Source organism: Ranitomeya imitator, chromosome 9, assembly GCF_032444005.1.
Source record: "Ranitomeya imitator isolate aRanImi1 chromosome 9, aRanImi1.pri, whole genome shotgun sequence".
NCBI lineage: Eukaryota > Metazoa > Chordata > Amphibia > Anura > Dendrobatidae > Ranitomeya > Ranitomeya imitator.
The window spans coordinates 80,779,553-80,803,592 of record NC_091290.1 but is presented as its reverse complement, the minus strand read 5'-3'; the positions used below and the strand labels follow the sequence as shown (position 1 = coordinate 80,803,592).

At 42.5% G+C, this 24,040-nt stretch overlaps 1 protein-coding gene across 2 annotated transcripts in view; it reads left to right on the top strand.

The window, feature by feature from the left end:
• The window catches only part of IMMP1L (inner mitochondrial membrane peptidase subunit 1), a 64,101-nt gene that overhangs the window by 18,302 nt on the left and 21,759 nt on the right, over nt 1-24,040 (top strand). The window contains exon 1 of one of the 2 annotated variants that reach the window (XM_069738982.1): nt 22,357-22,992. The exons of the other annotated variant lie outside the window; for it this stretch is intronic. The gene's annotated coding sequence lies outside the window, so the exon portion shown is untranslated. Of the gene's footprint in view, nt 1-22,356; nt 22,993-24,040 lie in introns of those variants that run through there. 2 annotated transcript variants of the gene reach the window in all.

Sequence of the window (24,040 nt, the reverse complement as noted above, 5' to 3'; positions counted from 1 at the left end):
AAAGAGCGCTAAGGAGAAGAGGTCTGACCGATCTTCATCTCAACCTGTGCCTGCATCTCCTCCTCTACGGCCTGTACCTTGATCATCTGCTTCACTGGGGTGAGTGTGTACCCTCCCTATTAAGCTGATTATGGCCCCTCTTATTTATATACCCTAGGCAAAAGGATCGGAAAAATCAAAGCACAAACAATGTGCCTTATGTACCCAGCCCCTCCTGGATAATTACACAAAGAAAATGTGTTATGTCTGTATTGAGAAAACGGTACGGGAGGAAGCCTCTGTAAGATCCGAAGACATCAGACATGATTAGGGACGAGTTACGGGCTTTCCATAGTACAGAAAGTATTCCTGATTCTAGGAGCAGGAAGTATAGTTCGCCAAGATCAGATCATTCTTCTGATAAAGCAGATACGGATGCCTCTCTGGAATATATTTCCTCAGAAGGGGAGCAGGATACGTGTTTTCCTACGGAGAGCATAGATAATCTGGTGAAAGCTGTATGTAACACCATGGATATTAAAAGCAGTAAAGATTCTACAACACCGCAGGATATAATGTTTTCAGGATTGTCAGAAAAGAAGAGGCCTACCTTTCCTGTAATAACTCCAATCAAAGATCTAATTAAAAAAGAATGGGAGAGCCAAGGGCAGAAAGGATTACCATCTTTGTCAAAAAGACGTTATCCCTTTAAGGATGAGGACATGTCTATCTGGGCCAAAGCCCCGAAGGTAGACGCAGCGGTTGCATCCACGTCCAAAAAATCCTTACTCCTTGTAGAAGATTCTGGTTCCTTACAAGACCCACTGGATCGTAAGGCCGATACCTTGTTAAAACGAGCATGGGAATCATGTTCTGGGGCATTTAGACCGGCTATATCAGCTACATGCACTGCAAGGTCCATGTTAGTCTGGCTTAATGACCTGGAAGAGGGTTTAAAAGGAGGACTATCCAGAGAAAAATTGATCTCTTCCTTACCCCTAATCAGAGGCGCTACGGCATTTTTAGCGGACTCATCTGCTGACTCGATTAGATTGGCTGCCAAATCAGCGGGCATAACGAAAGCGGCTCGTCGAGCCCTGTGGCTAAAAGGCTGGAAGGGGGACGCCCAGACAAAATCAAAATTATGTGGCCTTCCTTGCCAGGGTGAGTACCTTTTTGGTACAAAGTTAGATGAGATCCTCACCAAAGTGGGCGAAAGAAAAAAGGGGTTCCCTAATAACTATTTTCCGTCCTATAGGAGAGCCTTCCGGAAGCCTATCTTTAATAAGAGAAGGGATTTCAAAAACCAAGACCGCTGGGCAAATAAGGATAACAAACAAAGAGGCTCCTTTTTCGGGAAACGTCCATTTAAAATGGAAGATAAACTGCATTAATACGGATCTACCAGTGGGTGGTAGACCTTTTTCGCCCCACAGTGGCGTGCAGTAACCTCCAACTCTTGGGCAACTAGCCTCATAACCTCATGCTTAAAATTAAGATTTGCCAGAGTCCCTCCGGACTCATTCCTGTTGACTTCTGTGAAGTCTCAATCTCAACAACAGTTTTTGGAACAGGAAATGATTAATCTCCTTTCCAAAAAAGTATTAGTTGAAGTCCCGTATCATCAGAGGGGGAAAGGTTTTTACTCCCCTTTATTTTTTTATCCCAAAACCTGACGGATCATATAGAATTATAATAAATCTAAAACAGCTGAACATCTTTCTGGAAAACCAAACCTTCAAGATGGAATCAATCAGGTCCGCGATTAAACTTCTATTCCCGGGGTGCTTTATGGCAGTCCTCAACTTAAAAGATGCATACTATCATCTGCCAATTTATATTGAACACCAGCAGTATCTGCATGTGGCGATAATGAATAATGGGCAAATGCATCATTTTCAATACACGGCCATGCCCTTCGGACTGTCAATAGCTCCCAGAGTTTTTACTAAATTAATGTCATCTCATCTCATCTCATCTCATCATGTGTATCCAGACCTCTTTTAATGGGGTGCATTAAAAGAGGTCTGGATACACATGATGAGAGCATTATACTGCCTCTGTACAAATCCCTAGTTAGACCGCACATGGAGTACTGTGTCCAGTTTTGGGCACCGGTGCTCAGGAAGGATATAATGGAACTAGAGAGAGTACAAAGGAGGGCAACAAAATTAATAAAGGGGATGGGAGAACTACAATACCCAGATAGATTAGCGAAATTAGGATTATTTAGTCTAGAAAAAAGACGACTGAGGGGCGATCTAATAACCATGTATAAGTATATAAGGGGACAATACAAATATCTCGCTGAGGATCTGTTTATACCAAGGAAGGTGACGGGCACAAGGGGGCATTCTTTGCGTCTGGAGGAGAGAAGGTTTTTCCACCAACATAGAAGAGGATTCTTTACTGTTAGGGCAGTGAGAATCTGGAATTGCTTGCCTGAGGAGGTGGTGATGGCGAACTCAGTCGAGGGGTTCAAGAGAGGCCTGGATGTCTTCCTGGAGCAGAACAATATTGTATCATACAATTATTAGGTTCTGTAGAAGGACGTAGATCTGGGTATTTATTTATTATGATGGAATATAGGCTGAACTGGATGGACAAATGTCTTTTTTCGGCCTTACTAACTATGTTACTATGTTACTATGTAATGTCGGAGATAATGTCATTTTTAAGATTAAAAGATACTCTCATAATTCCATATCTAGATGACCTTCTGGTAGTTGGAAACTCCCCCTCACAGTGTAAACAGCGTCTATCTAAGGCTAGGTTCCCGTTGCGTTAATGGGACCACGCTAACGGACAGCGTTGCACGGCGAAATTAACGCCGTGCAACGCGTCCGTTGGCTCGCCCATTAACAGCAATGGGGACGCGCTAGGGATGTGCCGGTGTTTTGTGGCGCGCCGCGGACGCCGCGGTCCGTTCCCTGCTCTCGCAGATCTCCGAGAGCGGGGACGTTTAACGCGACCCCTTTACAACACATTGCGTTAGCGCAATCCGCTAGCTCTAGGCGCTAAACGGATTGCACTAACGCAATCTGAACCTAGCCTAACACAATCTCATCCCTGCAAGAAATAGGATGGATGATTAACTGGGAAAAATCCAGATTATCTCCAACAACCCGTCAAACGTTCTTGGGTCTTATCCTAGACTCTGAATTGTCAGAGATGTTTCCTTCCGGAATCCAAACAGTCCATAATAATAAAAAAGGTACAGTCGGTAATTAATAACCCTGTAATCTCCCTTAGGGATGGTATGTCCCTTTTAAGTTCCTTTACGTCGTGCATTCCGGCGGTTCCATGGGCTCAATTCCACAGTAGGCGGTTACAATATTTAATTTTACAGGAGGAAGGTAAATTTCAAAGCCATTTAGGTAGTCGTTTAAACCTCCCATCGAACGTAATAGAGTCCCTCTATTGGTAGTTGGAGCCGGATCATCTGGTCGGGGGGAGTCCCTTGGGTAATTAAACCTTCGAAGATAATTTTTTACTGACGCCAGTCCCACTGGTTGGGGGGCACATCTAGAGGACCAAATAGTTCAAGGCCAATGGGCGGTTAGTGAGTCAGATGATTCGTCTAACGAAAGGGAACTAAAAGCAGTTTATTATGACATATGTAAATTCCTTCCGCAGTTACACGGAACTCACACGAGAATACTATCAGACAACATGACTTCTGTGGCATATATAAACCATCAAGGAGGAACGAGATCAGGAGCTCTCATGTCTATATCAGACAACATTCTTTCTATAGCCGAAAGACATCTCCTTTCATTGTCCGCACTACACTTCAGAGGAGTGGACAATTCAAAGGCAGATTTCCTCAGCCGTCACACTCCATCAGGGGGAGTGGGTACTCAGTCGGCGTATCTTCATGTCTGTCTCAGATCCGTGGATTCTTCCAGAGACTCAGGACCTTCTCTCTCAAGGTCCTTTCAACCATCCTCATGTGAAGGGCCTACGGTTGACAGCCTGGTGTTTGAAAGGCAACTATTAAAACTGAGAAGTTTTTCAGAGAGGTTGATTGATACCCTTTTACTTAGTAGGAAGAGGTCTACAACAACCATATATGTAAGAGTATGGAAAAAATTTCTAACTTTTTACCCCACAGCTCTGTCAGGAGAACTTCCTATTTCTGCTATTTTGGAATTTCTCCAGAAGGGGCGTGACTTAGGCTTGTCAGTCAGTACGCTAAAAGTACAGGTTTTGGCTCTGGGAACCCTATATAGTCATAACATTGCGGGAGACAGATGGGTAGCACGGTTCATTTCAGCATGCCAAAGGGAAGAACCGATCCAAATTCCCCGCATACCACCATGGGATCTTAATTTAGTCCTAGAAGCCCTAACAGAGGAACCATTCGAGCCGATGCACTCGGCCCACATAAAATTTGTATCTCTTAAAACAGCTTTTCTTGTCGCTTTAGTATCAGCCAGAAGAGTAAGCGATATTCAAGCATTATCGGTAGACCCTCCTTTTCTGTCAATATTCCAGGATAGGATTGTTTTAAAGACAGACCCTTCCTACTTACCTAAAGTAGGGACTAAATTCCACAGATCCCAAGAAATCTTGCTTCTTCCTTCCTTCCTTCCTTCTATAGTAACCCTACAAATCAGGAAGAGGAAAGATGCCATACTTTGGATGTAAAAAGGGCTGTAATAGCATACCTAGATAGGACTAGTCTCTGGAGGAGGAGCAGGGCTCTTTTTATTTCCTTCCAGGGCCACAAGAAAGGTTCTGGTGTAACGAAGAACACGTTATCTCGGTGGATTCGGGATGCGATTTGCTTGGCCTATCTAGCAAAAGGAGAGAACCCTCCTGAGACTGTAAAGGCACACTCTACCCGGGCGATGTCTTCTTCCTGGGCTGAGAGAGCGGAGGTTCCAATAGAACTGATATGTAAGGCCGCAACCTGGTCTTCTCCTGCTACTTTCTATACTCACTATAGATTGGACTTGTCTTCCTCATCTGACTTGTCCTTCGGTAGGTCAGTTCTTAACACGGTGATCCCTCCCAAATGACTATCTCTGTAAGTCTCTCAAGTGGGTGCTGTTGTGGTGAGGAGAAAACACCGGATTACGTACCGGTAATGCTCTTTTATAGAGCCATGACAGCACCCCTTCACTTCCCTCCCTAATAATTATTCTTTCATAGATGCACTGATAAGGGTGAATGGTTCTTGTAGTTAGCTTTACTTATGTTAACTAAAGATAAACGATAATATTGGATTGCCTACTAATACTGGTGGGCGGTTCCTCTCATTCTCTGTAACCCAACTGTGGGAGCGAGGGGGACCGCCCCTTTTATTCTCTCCATAGGGTTTCCTGTTCCTAAGGGGCGGATCCCCTCTCTCAAGTGGGTGCTGTCGTGGCTCTGTAAAAGAGCATTACCGATACGTAATCCAGTGTTTTTACCTCGTTTTTTTATTTTTATTTACGGTATTCACTAAAGAGGTTAACTAGTGGGACAGTTTTATAGGACAGGTATTTGCAGACGCGGTGATACCAAATATGTGTATTTATTGTTTTTGTTGTTGTTTTGTTTCCATATTAACATTTATTTAAAGGTACAATATATTTTTATTTTTTTATTTTATTTGTGCTTTAAAAAAAAATCATTTTTACAACTTTTTTCACTTCTTTTTTTTTTCTTTTACTGTTTTACTTGTTCCCACGATGGGACTTTCACTTTCTGCAGTCTGATCGCAGTTATACGGTATAGCAATGCAGAAGCATAGCTATACCCTTTAGCCTGTCAGCCCTGCAGACACAAGTTAAATCATACACTGTGCATGATCTGACTAACTTCGTAGTGCCTGGTGACCCGGATGTCATGACGACATCTGGTCACCATGGCAACAATTGGGACCCTGCGATGAGTCGTGGGGTCTCCGATCCAAGGGCAGAGGGGCTTTCCTCCCTCTGTCCGCTCGATAAATTGCACAAATCACAACCTTTTGGGGGTTAAAGTGCCGGGATCGGTGCGGGTACCGCTCCTGGCACTGAGAACCGGGTGTCAGCTGTCAGAATCAGAACAGAAAAAGGAGAAGAAAACTGAGTACTTGAGAACTAAAATTGCTGAAAAATAGCAACAATCTCAAGGTTACAAGTCCATCTCCAGAGTTCTTGATGTTCCTTTGTCCACAGTACGCAACATAACCAAGAAGTTTACAACCCCTGGCCAGTGCTGTAGAGTCCGTGTCAATTTTGGTGGAGTCAGTATAAAATGGACCGTCTGCTAAAATATATAATAAATTGGGTACAGTAATACATTGCAGGATGTGCTGTAAATGTTGTCATAATAGTTCGGGAAAGTTTTGAAATGTCCTATAAATGCATTTTCTATTCCTGATGTAAGCATCTAGGCTTTTAGTTGATATGAATCTGTGCTGCACTTTATGTACGTGCTCAGTAGTGAAGCTCCTCCTCCCATGCTGTGGAGTCGGGAGTCAGGGTAATTAAAGAGTAAGAGGGCTTACCGAATCCACAGCCCACGTAGTTGGCACCGAAAAATTGATGAAATTTTGTAACCCAGGATAGTCCAGATGGTGAATAAGCAGCCCCGAACAAGTTCCAAAGAAATTCAAAATGTCTTTTAGGCTCAGGGCGCATCAGTGACATTTGACTGAAATGAAATTCTATTGCAGGAGACCCAGGAGGGTCCCACAGCTGACACAGTAACATAAAAAAGCTAGATTGCAGTTAGCCAAAATGTATATGAGTACGCTAAATTCCTTCTAAGAAAGCGTTTTATTTACAGAGCTTTTGGTAAAGCACATCATTTTACTGTTTACCGAAAATGGAATGAGGCCTACAAAGAAAAGAACACAGTACCTACAGTCAAATATGGTGGAGGTTCATAGATGTTTTGAGGTTGTTTTGCTGCCTCTGGCACTGTGTGCCTTGACTGTTTTCAAGGCATCATGAAATGGATGGAAACAATGCACTGGAGAGTTCTAAAGTGGCCAGCAATGAGTGAATCTAAATCCCATTGACACCTGTGGAGAGATCTTAAAATTTCTGTTGAGAGAAGGCACCCTTAAAATATGAGAGACCTGTAGCAGTTTGCAAAAGAGTGATCCAAAATTCCAGTTGAGAGGTGTAAGAAGCTTGTTGATGGTTATAGTAAGCGATTAATTGCAGTAAGGCTACGTTCACATTAGCGTTGCGCGCCGCTGCGTCGGCGACGCGACGCACGCAAAAACGCTGCGTTTTGCGACGCGTGCGTCGTTTTTTGACGAAAATCGGACGCAAGAAAAATGCATCTTGTTGTATTTTCTTGCGTCCGACGCTAGCGTCAAAAACGACGCACGTGTCGGAAAACGCAACGCGAAAAATGCATGCGTCCCCCATGTTAAACATAGGGGCGCATGACGCGTGCGTCGCCGCTGCGTTTCCCGACGCAGCGTCGGGAAACGCTAATGTGAACGTAGCCTTATTTATTCCAAAGGGTGTGCAACCAAATATTAAGTTAAGGGTGCCAATAATTTTGTCCTGGCCCATTTTGGGGGTTTTCTGTGAATTTATGTCCCATTTGCTTTTTTTTCTCTGTTTTTTTTTATGTTACACACAAAGGAAATAAACTTGTGTATAACAAAATATGTAATTACAATAATTTTCTGGAAGAGATACTTAATTTTCTGGAACAATTTCAAGGGTGCCAACACTTTCGGCCATGACTGTATGTTTTTTCCTTTCCAGTTTAGCTAACATGGGGATTAATTTAGCGCCAAAGTTCGTCTGCCATAAAATCTCCCGGCTGTTTTCTTTAACAAGTATTATCTCTGTTATCATTTACATCGTCCATTTTCTTTCTTGGATCCTGGGTGTCCTTTGTAAACACAGTTAGAAACTGCGTTGTCATCAATCACATTCACTTTCCTAATCTTCTTACTGGCGTCTGCCATTATACTGTGCGAAAGCCTCTTCCCTCATCAATTCTGGAATGTGGTGGCATTGGCTTGTGCCAATTAACCCCTTTTTAGGCAGGGGGATCTGTCATGCACTGCAATGCATACCATTGTCATTAAATGGGTTAATGTTTCATGGTGACCAAAGCAGATTAGCCGTGGAGTCACCTGACCAGGTAGCGCTAACAGTCACGTGATTTTTCTTAGTGTCCTGCTGTGTTCATGCTGCTTACTAAAAACAAAGTATTTGGGCTTGGGGACACTAGTAAGCTCCAAACAGCGTGACCTTGGAATTATGATTACGAAGAAGATGACTTCATTTTCCTTTCTATTCAGCAGAGTAGGATGAGAGTTCAGATCTCCTACCAGCAGTTCTGGTATTCCTAATCCTCCTAGGGGAGAATGAGCCATTTTAATTATGTGACCGAAGGTGGCCTTCATTGGGTTGTGGGGTGGGGAGAGGAATAAGGGCTGAGATTTGTTTTTTATTTTGTACCCAATAATATAAATTGATTGTATATATTGGTAGTACTCGTAGCGAAATGGTAAATACATGACAGGAAGGAGTAGAACCTTCACCTCCACAGCTAGGACAGGGAACAGAGGACCCTATCTGGAGGATCGGCTACGTAATTGGGTGCTCATGGCTCCACGTGTACGAGAGATATGGAAACAGCTATCTTGGAGGACTTCTCTCCAGGCCAGGTGAGGATTCTGGGGACTCCCTTTCTGGACATGCTTGTACTCCTGCATTTATTAGATATGGGTGGTAAACACCGTGGACAAGGAATTCAAGTAAAACTGCCCTGTTTACACAACTTTTTCTTTGTCATATATTTTATATTGACAGAAGACCCTTAGAAGCAACATTTTATTTAAACACATCCAATTGTGGGAAGGGAATTATTATTATTTAAATATTTATTGATTAAAATGTATTTTGTTAGTTGGAAAACCCCTTTAAATGCTTTGTTCCTCTGAGGCAGCCTCATAGACTCCCTATTAAGGGCTCATGCAGATGTCCGAGGGTTTCTGTCCGATCATGGACCGCAATGCACAGACTGGACATGACTGTTGCTCTTGTGCTCCGAGCATCATGGCCTCATAGATATATATGAATCTGTCTGGATCCTGAGCTCTGGTCTGTATACCTTTCATAGCCCCTCTTTGAAGGAGGACTCTGTCCCGATCACCTCCGTTTGTTCATATTGGTACAGTTTCAATACCTGCAAATTACATTTCAGAAGGATCACCTTTATGGATCTCTTTTATGTAGTTAATTACCCCCATAGCACCCACCCATTGTAATTGTAGATCACAAAAATGTGCAGTAAACTTCACATTTCTTATGTGTTGCGTATTAAGAATATTAACAAAAGCACTGAATTCGTCATCTGTCACTGTTCACACAATGATACATCTTCTACATTCCGCAGGTAGTGTTTAATATGCAACAAAAATGGGTTATTGATATAATAAACTATTATATCATGAGTAAATAAAATCCTCAATTGCAGCAAGGTATGGATTGGCAAATGTACATAGACTGGGGTACACATCACATTTTCATCTTATTAAACATCTCATTCATTTAAGAGCTTAAAAGCATTATGAGATAATATACAATCTAATGCTTTTCCCATAAATGCTGTGTTTTATGGCTTGAATACCTTCTTTTTGTGGAGTACTGTATGACTTTCCAAAACTTATTTGTCATTTAAATGAAAAGGAACATTTTTTTTAATAACGGTATAGGAAGCTAATCTAGGTAGCAAGACAGAGGTTCTGTCAGGACTCGAATCCAGCAGCTCTTGTGCACCAGGCGGCAGCTCTTCCCTCTGAACTATTCAGCTTAATGGACAGTTCCTTGCTAACCTAGATATGAGTAACTGTTGTTTCCGATTGCCTCAGCCATGAGTTTCTGAATAGCTCCACCCTGTAATCTCCTGATTGAACACCCTACTTAAACCTGGCATTGCACTTCCATCCGTGTGAGATTATTGAGCTCCCAGCCTTTAGTCAAGCTCTCCTTTCACCTACTGCTTCATCCAAAATTATACTGCTGCTCCTGTGTACTGACTCCTGACTATTCCTGACTACGCAACCTGCTGATAATTCATCTATACTGCTGCTCCTGTGTGCTGACCTCTGGCTATTACTGACTACGCTACCTGATGGTGCTGCCCCAATGGTTGCAATACCACTACTCCAACCTATGACAGTCCATAATAAGTTAATTTATTTACCCTACAGTACAGACCAAAAGTTTGGACACACCTTCTCATTTAAAGATTTTTCTGTATTCTCATGACTATGAAAATTGTACATTCACACTGAAGGCATCAAAACTATGAATTAACACATGTGAATTAACATATTGTGTTAACAATAAAGTGTGAAACAACTGAAAATATGTCTTATATTCTAGGCTGTTCAAAGTAGCCACCTTTTGCTTTGATGACTGTTTTGCACACTCTTGGCATTCTCTTGATGAGCTTCAAGAGGTAGTCACCGGAAATGGTCTTCCAACAATCTTGAAGGAGTTCCCAGAGATGCTTAGCCCTTGTTGGCCCTTTTGCCTTCACTCTGCGGTCCAGCTCACCCCAAACCATCTCGATTGGGTTCAGGTCTGGTGACTGTTGAGGCCAGATCATCTGACGTAGCACCCATCACTCTCCTTCTTGGTCAAATAGCCCTTACAGAGCCTGGAGGTGTGTTTGGGGTCATTATCCTGTTGAAAAATAAATGATGGTCCAACTAAGCGCAAACCGGATGGAATAGCATGCCGCTGCAAGATGCTGTTGTAGCCATGCTGGTTCAGTATGCCTTCAATTTTGAATAAATCCCCAACAGTGTCACCAGCAAAGCACCCCCACACTATCACACCTCCTCCATGCTTCACGGTGGGAACTAGGCATGTAGAGTCTATCCGTTCACCTTTTCTGCATCGCACAAAGACACCATGGTTGGAACCAAAGATCTCAAACTTGGACTCATCAGACCAAAGCACAGATTTCCACTGGTCTAATGTCCATTCCTTGTGTTCTTTAGCCCAAACAAGTCTCTTCTGCTTGTTGCCTGTCCTTAGCAGTGGTTTCCTAGCAGCTATTTTACCATGAAGGCCTGCTACACAAAGTCTCCTTTTAACAGTTGCTGTAGAGATGTGTCTGCTGCTAGAACTCTGTGTGGCATTGACCTGGTCTCTAATCTGAGCTGCTGTTAACCTGCGATTTCTGAGGCTGGTGACTCGGATAAACTTATCCTCAGAAGCAGAGGTGACTCTTGATCTTCCTTTCCTGGGGCGGTCCTCATGTGAGCCAGTTTCTTTGTAGCGGTTGATGGTTTTTGCAACTGCACTTGGGGACACTTTCAAAGTTTTCCCAATATTTCACAATGACTGACCTTCATTTCTTAAAGTAATGATGGCCATTTGTTTTTCTTTACTTAGCTGCTTTTTTCTTGCCATAATACAAATTCTTACAGTCTATTCAGTAGGACTATCAGCTGAGTATCCACCAGACTTCTGCACAACACAACTGATGGTCCCAACCCCATTTATAAGGCAAGAAATCCCAATTATTAAACCTGACAGGGCACACCTGTGAAGTGAAAACCATTCCCGGTGACTACCTCTTGAAGCTCATCAAGAGAATGCCAAGAGTGTGCAAAGCAGTCATCAAAGCAAAAGGTAGCTACTTTGAAGAACCTAGAATATAAGACATAATTTCAGTTGTTTCACACTTTTTTGTTAAGTATATAATTCCACATGTGTTAATTCATAGTTTTGATTCCTTTAGTGTGAATTTATCATTTTCATAGTCATGAAAATACAGAAAAATCTTTAAATGAGTAGGTGTATCCAAACTTTTGGTCTGTACTTTATGCCCTTCACTATTTGTCTACCTGGAGGCAGGGCGGTGGAGTCGTTAAGCCAAACCTCCGGCTACGACTCATCAATTTCCCAGACTCTTGACTCCACAGCACTGCCTCACTACTGAGCATGTACATAAAGTACAGCACAGATTAATCTCAACTAAAAGCCGAGATCCTTAGATCCGGAACAGAACAGACATTTATAAGACATTTCATAACTTTCCCAAAGTCTTATGAAAACATTTACAGTACATACTGGACTGAACTAGTGTACTCAATTATATATTTTAGGAGTCGCTGTAGGTCAATTTTATTTTGACTCCATCAAAATGGACACCGACTCCAACACTGCAGGCCTACCTGGAGGAGCAGTGAGTGATTTACGTAATTTGGGTAAAAAAATATCTGTGTTGACACAGCATTTTATCTTAATTAACCAGACGTCTAAATTCAGTAACCCAGGAGTCATTGTCTGTTAGCTATATGTTGACTTTTGATTTTTTGCTTTTGTTGTTCAGTTGGTCAAGAACCATACACTGTTGTCATATGAGTCTTAAACGTTGATTTTTTTTTAAAAATATTTTTGAATGGCTAATGATTGCCTCATATCAGCTCCTACAACTTATTGTCTGCTATCCTTGCAAGACAGTGCTGCAGGGTCATTGAACAATGGATGTTTGCTTAATATGTTGAATGACCATTGTGTGGGTCCTGCGGTTTGTTGACGTGTAAAACAGAGGAGTAAAAACTATTCACATTGATTAAATAGTCAAACAAAGTGAGTGAGGCCGGGATCACACGTGCGAGAAACTCGCACGAGTCTCGCGTCTCAATACCCGGCACAGTCACCAGCACTCGGACAGGATCGTTAAGCTGCAGAGAAATATATGCAGCCACACACTCCTGTCCCAAGTTCCGGTGGCTGTGTCGGGCATTGAGACGCACGTGTGATCCTGGCCTTAATCTCATTACCCCTTCATCTTGACTTCTGAAGTATCTCTTGAAGAACAGTTGTGAACTATATAAAGGGGATATATGCCTCTGTACTAATATACATACAGAGAACCAGAGACGCTTTACAAAACCACAGCCAGGAACACTCATCTACAAGATAGCAGCCCAAGACAATCATCATGGCTCAATCACGAGGGACACAGATTTGACTCTCTACAGGATGCTAGCTTAGGATACCATGGCCTCGGCTGAAAGTATACAGGTTTGCTCCATTGACCATCAATGAAACATGGATACATTTGGGGCAGTCAGGATTTGGAACCACCGGTCACCTGAGGCCCATGGATACATTTGGGAAATCCAGGTTTGGAACCCACCAGTCACCTTGCTTCATGGAGATGTTCGGAGAAGCCAGGATGTAAACCTCTTGTCCCCTGGCCTTGTAATTCAGTGGACTGTCAGCCTGTAGTTACCTCCTCTCTGTGCATGCCACAGGTGGGGGAAGTCAGCCGTGGAAGCTCTGAAGTCACAGGTGCTCTTATCGCGGTGGTGTCTAAGGGTACCGTCACACTATAACATTTCGATCGCTACGACGGTACGATTCGTGACGTTCCAGCGATATCGTTACGATATCGCTGTGTCTGACACGCAGCAGCGATCAGGGATCCTGCTGAGAATCGTACGTCGTAGCAGATCGTATGGAACTTTCTTTCATCGCTGGATCTCCCGCTGTCATCGCTAGATCGGTGTGTGTGACACCAATCTAGCGATCTAGCGATGCGATCCAGCAATGCGTTCGCTTGTAACCAGGGTAAACATCGGGTAACTAAGCGCAGGACCGCGCTTAGTTACCCGATGTTTACCCTGGTTACAAGCGTTAAACTAAAAAAAAACAAACAGCACATACTTACATTCTGGTGTCCGTCAGGTCCCTTGCCGTCTCTGCTTCCCGCACTGTGACTGCCGGCCGTAAAGTGAAAGCAGAGCACAGCGGCTGTGCTTTCACTTTCACTTTACGGCCGGCAGTCACTGAGTGCGGGAAGCAGACTGCAAGGGACCTGACGGACACCAGAATGTAAGTATGTGCTGTTTGTTTTTTTTTAGTTTAACGCTTGTAACCAGGGTAAACATCGGGTAACTAAGCGCGGTCCTGCGCTTAGTTACCCGATGTTTACCCTGGTTACCCAGGGACCTCGGCATCGTTGGTCGCTGGAGAGCTGTCTGTGTGACAGCTCCCCTGCGACCACACTACGATTTACCTACGATCACGGCCAGGTCATATCGCTGGTCGTGATCGTAGGTAAATCGTATAGTGTGACGGTACCCTAAGAGCTAGGTAGACCACTTCTGAGTAAATCTTGATTTATTTTTTTTTAGCCGCCAATTAATAAAACTTCTATAGAATTTACTATACAGAACACTAAAAAAGAGTGACCTCACCATACGCTTCTTGCACACGTGATACATTTTTAGAGTAGTGCACCTGTGATGTGCCTATATAGTTTATTTTACTTTTTTCCCTTTCATAAGCATTAAAACTTGTAAGCACCCCCAACATGCAGTTTTTTGTGCAAAAATAAAAATGGGGAAATACTTGTTGGATAGTCATGCAATGGTGCATGGTGGCCATTCAGGTACATAATCCAAGTCCCTCCAAGGTTCTTGCTGCTTGTTCGTGTCTCTGTCCTGGTTAATAAAGGGTGGCCCTGAGCCTAATAGGCCTTATAGACAGAGTTTATCCTGGTGTGGCAACCATTAAAAATATAAAGTCCATGCCAATTATTTCATAGTGATCCACTTCTTGGTTTATTAAGCAGAATGTGTCAAAACTGGACCCCCACCCATCGTTTTCATGATTTTGCAGAATATTTTTAAGGTGTTTGATGCACTGTGTGTCAGCAACTAAGAAAGTAATCAGAGATAGGGGGGTCTTTGTTTTTTTATATAAAAAAACTACAAGTTTTTTTTATATACTGTATAAAAATCTTAAGAATTCAAACTTCAAAAACTCATAGTTTTCAAATCACATCCCGGGCAGTTACCGGAAGTTTACAAGTGATTAGTAATAATGATTAAAGTGCAGAACTGCAATGCCTAAAGGCCCCTTCACATTTAGCGACGCTGCAGCGATACCGACAACGATCTGGATCGCTGCAGCGTCGTTGTTTGGTCGCTGGAGAGCTGTCACACAGACCGCTCTCCAGCGACCAACGATGCCGGTAACCAGGGTAAACATCGGGTAACTAAGAGCAGGGCCGCGCTTAGTAACCCGATGTTTACCCTGGTTACCATGCTAAAAGTAAAAAAAAACAAACAGTACATACTTACCTACAGCCGTCTGTCCTCCAGCGCTGCGCTCTGCTTCTCTGCTCTCCTCCTGTACTGTCTGGGAGCCGGAAAGCAGAGCGGTGACGTCACCGCTCTGCTTTCCGGCACACAGCCAGTACAGGAGGAGTGCAGAGCACAGCGCTGGAGGACAGACAGCTGTAGGTAAGTATCTAGTGTTTGTTTTTTTTTACTTTTAGCATGGTAACCAGGGTAAAGACATCGTCACACACGCCGATCCAGCGATGTCAGCAGGGAGTCCAGCGACGAAATAAAGTTCTGGACTTTATTCAGCGACCAACGATCTCCCAGCAGGGGCCTGATCGTTGGTCGCTGTCACACATAACGATTTAATTAACGATATCGTTGCTGCTACGTCACAAATAGCAACGATATCGTTAACAATATCGTTATGTGTGAAGGTACCTTTAATTATTCAAAGTGTCATTTGCTCAGAGCAGAGCCGCGCTCGCACCAGAGATCCTATCACTTTGCCTTTTTTCTCTTTTATAAGATAAGGCGCACACGCAGAAGAATCGACACATTTGGCTGTCAGATGCTGCACAGAGTGGGAAGATCAGAGTTTTTTTTCTCCTTTTGGCTTGTAGGGTTGGTCTGTTAATTTCTCGTTCCAAGCCCCCATCTGGGAAGTCCATGGTGTGTTCTCAGATGGAACATGGGGTTTGCGGTAATCTGCTTAGCTGCACCACAGTTAAAAATCTTCATTCCATGTTTGTGTAATTTATAATTTTAATGAGACCCTGGCTCTTGTGGGCTTTGAAATTTATTAAAACCTCTTTTGTGCATATGCTTTTGTTCCTGCTTGATGGGCTCGGCGTATTTAGAAGTGATGAATTTTTATTCATGGATTTAAAAAATGAAGGGATTAACGACGACTGTATATCATTGCTTTCTACAATTGATACTTAGATCTTTTCTAATGACTTTTTATTATCGGCAAATGTGAGTGGAATCTCAAAATATGGTCTTGGGTGCAAAGCATATTTTTTTCTCCACTTTTAAAACTTTGAATAGTTTAGATTTTATTTTAAACAACTTTATAAAAAAAATAATGGTGAATGTGTTATTACAAGTCAGATTTAGGGGTTAAGACTGTGGTCAGACAAGTCTACATAAAATAGTCAGTTTTGTGTCCTGAAATGTAAATTTTTCATCCATATGGTTCTGCTGCGCTAAAATCACTTCTGTATATCGGTTTTTGATTCTGTATGACATCCGTGTTTTTTTTTTCGCAAGTGAGTCCAAACTTTTTTGTCTAATTTCTTTTTTGCAAGGGATCTATGATCCTATGAGTTTTCATTGCACAGTTCATTTTTTTTTGCAAAGCACAAATGCATAATCAGAATTTGCCGCAAAATCTACAGTGGAATTAGGCTAGCTTCACACTAGCATTCGGCAGGGCTGCGGATGAAAACCTTCCTCTGTGAAGCCCCGCCCACTGCCGCGCCTCTTCCTTCAGCTCCACCTACGTCTGCATGCATGGGTATGCAGGTCATGCAGATGTTTCCAGACGCCTCCCCATGCGTCGTCTTGACGCTGCGCTTACCTGCGTCAAACGCAACATGTTGCATTTTGTTGCGGTCGGTGCAGCTTCAAAACAACCCATGCGGAGGCATCCACAAACATCCGCATGGCCTGCGTACCCAATGTTAAAGATAGGGTATGCAGGATGCATGCAGACGTAGGCGGAGCTGAAGGAAGAGGCCCAGCAGTGGGCGGGGCTTCATGGAGGAAGAAGGCTTTCGTCCGCAGCCCTGCCAAACACTATTGTGAAGCTAGCCTTACTTTGTCACATCCTCATTTAGTCCAAAGTTAATAGAAAATCTGAGTGGTGTTTTTTGTTTGTTTTCTTGCAGATGGAGACATGATTCTCCAGTCTTGGTACTGGAATTAACCCCTTCTTTGTGCTATTTTTCTCTTTATTGCCACCATACCTTTCACTAATGACAGCAGTGTCGTGATCACCAGTTTGGTCACCAGTCCAGTACATTCTCTCCAGTGTAAGCTTAAAACCAGTCTCTGACTTCCTGCTAACTCCATTATCACCCATCCAATCCTTCCTTGCAGCTCCTAAACCCTCCACCTGCCTGTGCCCTCATTATTTCTCTGTACATCATTCCATACAGATAGGTTTTTGTCCTCTTGGGGACTTGAACTATAAAGAGAATGACAGGGGCATTTAAATAAACAGCTGCAGGAGCAGGCATCTGCCTGGTATGGTGCGGTCTCAGTTCCTCCGATTTCCAACAAATTTCACAGTGGGTGCAAGACACTGGCTTGTACGCCTCTCCAGGTCCCCATCTAAACCAGTGTTTCTCAATTCAGGTCCTCAAGACCCACCAACAGGCCATCTTTTCAGGATTTCCATAGGTGATGGAGTTAATGCTGAAGCAGGTGATGAAATTATCACCTGTGAAATACTAAGAGTTCCTGAAAACTTGACCTGTTGGTTGATCTTGAGGACCAGAGTTGAGAAACACTGGTCTAAACCATTAGACAACCAGGTATTGATCTGGGGATGCTCAGGTTAATATTTGCGAAGGATGTATGAATCAAGCCGCATACGCGGTTATCCTGAAAAAACAGTTGATTCCTTCTGCTCTGGCAATGTTCCCCAATTCTGAGGACTGGTTTTTCCATCAGGACAATGCGCCATGCCACACAGCTAGGTCAATCAATGTGTGGATGAAGAACTGCCACGTCAAAACCCTGTCATGGGCAGTCCAATCTCCAGACCTGAACCCCATTGAAATTTTTTTTTAACAGTATTCACTGAAGGGGTTAACTAGTGGGATAGTTTTATAGAGCGCGTCGTTACAGTCGCGGCAATACCAAATATGTGTACTTTTATTGTTTTGTTTTGTTCCTTCTTCCATTGCCCCAGTACCACACTGACCCGAGATGCCTGTTCCAACTCCCCCAAAAGGGGATCAGCCATCTTCAGGAAAAAGCTGCAAGTCAGACAGTGAGGAAGATATTGGAGATCAAGATTACATTTTCACAGATGCGGTTGAGGAGAGAAGGCCATACTTTCCTAACCAGAAAGACATCAAGATCTGATCAGATACCTTCGTCTTACCAAGTCCAATGCTAAGCTTCTGACATCCAGGCTCAATCAGTGGAACTTGTTGGATAAAAGCATGCAAGTCACAGATCAGAGCGTCCGCAAACATTTTCCAACTTTTTCAGTCGGGAAGATGGGTTATACTTCTGCAACAATGTGGCCAGTATTTTTGAGGCTATAGGTATCACCTCTAACCCGAATGAATGGCATCTATTCATAGACAGTTTATCCTGGAGCCTCAAAGCCATGCTGCTTCACAACGGAACAGCCGTGACACTAAGGCTCACTATCACAGAAAGGACTGGCCATAGTGGACCGAGTTCTCTGTGGGGAAGAGCAACATCAAGTTGGAGCCGCTGATGGAACCTCTGAAGGTGCTGATGCCACCACTGCACATCAAGTTAGGCCACATCAAGCAATTTGTCACGGCTGTTGACGAGTCAGCAGCTTTCAAGTACCTCCAAGATCTCTTTCCAAAGTTGTCCGAGGCAAAGGTAAAGGCTGGTAAGTTCGTCAGACCGCAGATCAAGAAGATCATAGAATGTGACTAGTTCACCAAGGTGCTGAAAAGGACGGAGAAAGCAGCTTGGAACAGTTTTGTTGCAGTGGTTCATGGCTTCCTGGGTAATCACAAGGCTGAAAACTATGTGCAGTTGGTCCAGACTCTCATAATGAATTACGCCATAAAAGGATGCACGATGTCTCGCAAAGTCCATATCCTTGACGCTCATCTTGACAAGTTCAATCAGAGGAGCAAGGTGAGCGCTTTCATCAAGATATATTGGACTTTGAACGTCGTTACCAAGGACAGTATAATGAAAACATGATGGGGGACTACATTTGGGGGGCTTCTTCGAGAAAGTGATTTGCAGTACACGCGCAAATCTAGAAAAACTACTCATTTCTGAACCTTGTTGAGTAATTTTTCATTGTCTTTGTCTATTTACCATTTAAGTGTTGTTTTTTTATCAGACCGCATGAACGAAAATATAATAATTTCCTTTTTTTTGACACAATAAATACAAAATTTTTCTGTCCTGTGGTCATAAAATCAAAGTTTGTGCTGAATGTAGTCGTTTTTCTATAATCTTTAAACATAAGCAGTTGAAATATTACACTTGGAAGCCTGGAACAAAAATTGTGTTACATAGTGTAATGAACTTGTTTTTTTTTACTTGAGGTCTGCAAGCAATGCAATTTTGTTTTGTGACCATTTTTCAGAAAATAAGTACAAAATGTATTGTTAGGGAACTTCAGAGACATGTTGTCAGTAATTTATAGAATAAAAGAACAATTTACATTTTACTTAAAAATATACCTATAAAGAGAAAAATCTGACAAACTGAAAATTTTGCCTGAGCTGTATATGACCACACAGTCTCAGGAAAAAAATTGGTGCAATGAACATTCAGTGGAGCCAGTAATGTAATAATAAGGTATATTGTGAAAATAAGTATAATTTGTGTTGTTCATAATATATCAGGATTTGGGTGACGCCTGGACCCTGTGATCCGTTCAGGCCATGTCCTACACTCCATGATCTTGGTATGTGACATATGGAGTTCCGTCTCTTCCCACACATGGACACCACCACATACCATACAATCCCATGAGCATTATGTGGCAGTGCTTGGATCGGTTGTGATACAGTGGGCGCATTATTGTTCCGTTCGCCATGAACAGAAGCTTCTTTTACATGTGCGATCATTCCCGTTTAATAAACCCTCGGCACCAGATTGTAGTTACTGGTCATAGTTTTTCCTTTTCCCTTTTCTGCATTTTTTAATACAATTTCTTCAGTTCCAAGCAAAAAAAGAATCATGAATTGAGATGCGGACAGAGAGACGGACCGGACGTGGCTTCATGTTTGTTCTATTGAAGATGAAAAGCACGCCTTTCTTTCTTCACTTGCTTTGGTACCTGTTTGAAGGTCTGTGGTGCCTCTTACAAGTAAATTAAGGTTGCTGAGCCTGAAACCACAGGTTCTCTACAATCATCAGCGTTGTTTGGGAGGTGGTAAGATGATATTTAGTGGAGAACCTCATCATTAAAATAGGTCACAGCCCCAACATAAGTCTATTTCCATTCCCGGCTTGCTTTCCTGAACTAAGTTTGTAGGTAAATGTTAGAGATCAAACCTTATTTTGTTTGAACTTTTTTTTTACAAACTATGTAAGTGTGTGTTCTCTAACAATTCTGGTGTTGAGTACTTAAAGGGCTTGTCTGGTTTGGAAAACCCATTTAAGGTATCCTGTAATGGAGTTCAGCGTAAATAGAGAAGTGTCTATTAGTGAGAGAGGAGAGCAGCATGTGTAACTGTGTAATCTCTACTTCCCCTATGGTGGCCAGGGCTGTGGAGTCGGTAAGCCAAACCTCCAACTCCTCCATTTCCGTGACACCGACTTCACCAAAATGGGCTCCGACTTCACAGCCCTGATGGTGGCACTGTCAAAATATTGAACACTTGCAGTCAGATTGCCCCACCAATTTGTAGCTGACCAATGAAGGTCGCAGCAATAAGATGTTACTGTTGTGGCATCCTTAAAGTCTATAGTAGCCATGATAGCAAAGTGAATACCATTTTAAGAATAGTTTTTGGCCCTGAAAAAGTTCTCAATCATCTTCCAAACTTAGAAAGGTATGTGGAAAGTTAGGACAGTAAGGCTCTCTTTACATTGCATCAAATCAGATTTTCCAGAAAAACATTGGACACCCCTCCTCCACCTGTGCCCCATGGCTCCATTGGTGGCAATCTATGTATATTGCATCTAGAGCTACAGCAGTTTATTATGTAAGTGTGGACTCAGCCTAAATAGACACTATTTGAATTAAAAAGGTTTTGTATAAAGTTTAAAAGTCATCATCATGTCCATAAGACCCAACATCTGCGACAACAATGTGGCTCCAATATACCCCATCTGAATGAAAAGAAGGTGTAGCTTGCGAACCTCTGCGCCATCCATTCTGTATTGAATGGCAGGGGAGATCTGAATACAGTGCTTGGTTATCTCTACCGGTCTGCTCAGGATCATAAGGGTTAAGCGCCAAACAATTAGGAAATTACGGTACCTTTGGCATTTAATGGGGATAACTACTAAACTTGTCACACACCCTTTTAATTTGTCAGCACCACTGAATTGAAACCATTTTTTGTTGTTTCATAGAATGGACTCCATTTTTGTAACCTTTAGGTTCTGGCTGCATGGAGACACTGAAATTGCAGCGACACCTTCCCGTATTGGATGTAATGATTTCCTGTGATGTCGTGTTGCGAGTCACAAATGTTCCAGATGTGTTGGACTTTCTGGTCACATATTGGACACAACACTCTGGCCTTGGGCTTTAGAGCAGGACACGTGCCATTTCTCTGCAACTTGGCTGTTTATATGCACAGCAAAGTCAGCGCTATAAGTGTTTGCGGTTACGCGAGTAGTTGCAGAAGTGGTTTTTCCATGCGAAGTTCCGGAGACTTGCTGTCACGTGGCCTTAGCTGCCGCACGGGAGACCATTTTCTTCTGGATCGGCATACTCCCGACAAGTTGGATTTCCATATAGACAATCAATCTTCATCCCAGGCTCATTCTAAGGGGTGGAAATATATTTCTGCTGTGTGTATCATTAATTTTTGCCATTTGTATACAGACTTAAAGCTTTTCCCCCTTTATTGTCAGCCCAAAGTTGAACCCTTGCATTAACTTCCTCCATCTTCTTATGTTAATAGTTGTAATCCCAGATTACAAGGAACAATGTGTTCCCGTATTGTATCCACTATATTTCTCAACTTCATTTTCTGTGTCTTATTTGGACAACTGCTCGTAGTAAATAGCGGGCAAACACAAGCCCAACTCTCAGAGGGGCTGTCAATGCGAGACGTAATCGAGGCTTTATAAAGCAAAGGACTAATTTATGTGAATCTATTTAATTTCAGCCAGAGTAGAGCAGGCTCCGTTGTGTCTCCATCGCATATTGTACGAGTGCTCTGCCCTCCGAAAAGGGAAGGAGAGAAAACAAAACCCCCAAAAGACTGCATATGGATATTCCCTTGATATCATTCACTTGCTGTGTAATCTTATTATGCAAAGTTCTAATCTCCACCTAGAATGAATGCCTCCGGGTCAGAATCTAGTTCTATCAAGGTTTTAGAGGTCATGTTTTGTGATCCTTGGCTTATTCTTCTAAGTAGGTCTGGGATTTGAAGGGTATTCCCCTGACAGTGTCAGAGATAGGCAGTCAAAGCCTGCTGCCTTTTTGGAAGAGGAGACCTACATGAGGTCCCTGGTAGGATTAAACTTGATTTGTAGCTGTAGGATTGTTTTATTGGGCAGGGAATAGCGAGCCCACCAGCACAGCGAAATTGGAAGGCGATTGGCATTCTCAGGGAATCGGCTGCCTGCGAAAACAGCAGCTGCATGTGGATTTGACTTCTTTCAGGTGAAGCTCCTTCCAGTCACTTGGAAAGGATGGGATGAAAAGGAACGTCGCTGATAATTTTGATGTCTGCAAGATTTAGTACCAGTGTAATGGGATTATCAGTAACACCTTCAGTGCAGGAAAAAGCCACCTGGCGCTTTAACTGGCAGTAACTGCAAACTAATCCGTTCCCATCTCTTGGATGTCATTCATGAGGCTTGAAGCGATTTCCACCCCGCGGGCTGTGATTAATTTTATAAACATAAGAAAAAAAAAGTCCTGTGATGGATAGAAGGATATGGCTGGGCCAAAGGCGAGGAGCGCAGGAACGGAACACGGCGAAAAGACTCGTTTCACGTTGCACTATTTTCCATGACATCAGTTCTTTTCCAAAGAAGGCATTTCATTGTCGATTCTTCATTTTCTCCCATTTAGACCATCGGAATGATTTCTGGTATATTTACATTTTTGTTTTGTGTGAAATATTAACACAGTTTTATATTGTTTGTTCTTCTAAATGTTCTTTCTATATTTGCCTCTGCTGTTAACTAAAATGTTACCCGTATGTATGCTATATTTCTGTGTAGTGCATTTTTATTATATATGTATTTTTTCATCTTCCCGATTTAGTCATAGGTCACATTATATGACTTAATATTCTATAATATTATCCCGCTCTACTTACATTGCTCATCTGGGTGATTAACCTCTGACAGCTGCCCATTTGTACATTGTGATTATTTGGGGCCACACTACCATTTTCTGGGGGATCTGCATATAGCAGTCATTTCTCATTGATTTGGTAATAATGCCATGTGATTTGCTGTTCGGGGGCCATAGACATACCAATTGTTCGGTGACCTCTGCTGATGTAATGTCTGTAGTTATGGAAGGGAGGATCTATTCCTACTAGTTTGTGCATAAATCAGTATTACTAATACATGTATGAAACTTATACATGTTCACAAACTGCCAGACACCCCACACATCTATGAATGTTAGGAGGGATGTGTTGTCAGAAAATGCCATATTGTTTAAATCGATTTTTTTATGTTTAATGTTTTTTTTTATATTTTTCATATCCCTATTTAAAAAAAAAAACTTGCAATTTTCACAGAGACCATTACGCCTAATGTTAGATTCATATTTCCTGGTTGTTGTTTTTTTTCCCAAAGCAATATCCTGCCTCAGGCCCTTTGTGTTTGTATAGAAGCATTATCTGCGCATGCGTTGTCCTGAGCAATGGTTATTGTGTAGGGAGGGGGAGTAGGTGAGCTGTGACCTCATGAATAACGCATTCTCTCTTACCGTACACAGAGGTGTTGTCTTTTATTGACTTCCAGCCTATGATCATTAGGAATCTGCTGAAAAGCCTTCACTAAAGACCATGAAGTACGAATGTTGTCTAAGGCCTTGTGGCCAGTGTATAAATATATCTGTATATACTGTATTTTCTGGCGTATAAGACTACTTTTTAACCCTTGAAAATGCCAGGTGTCATC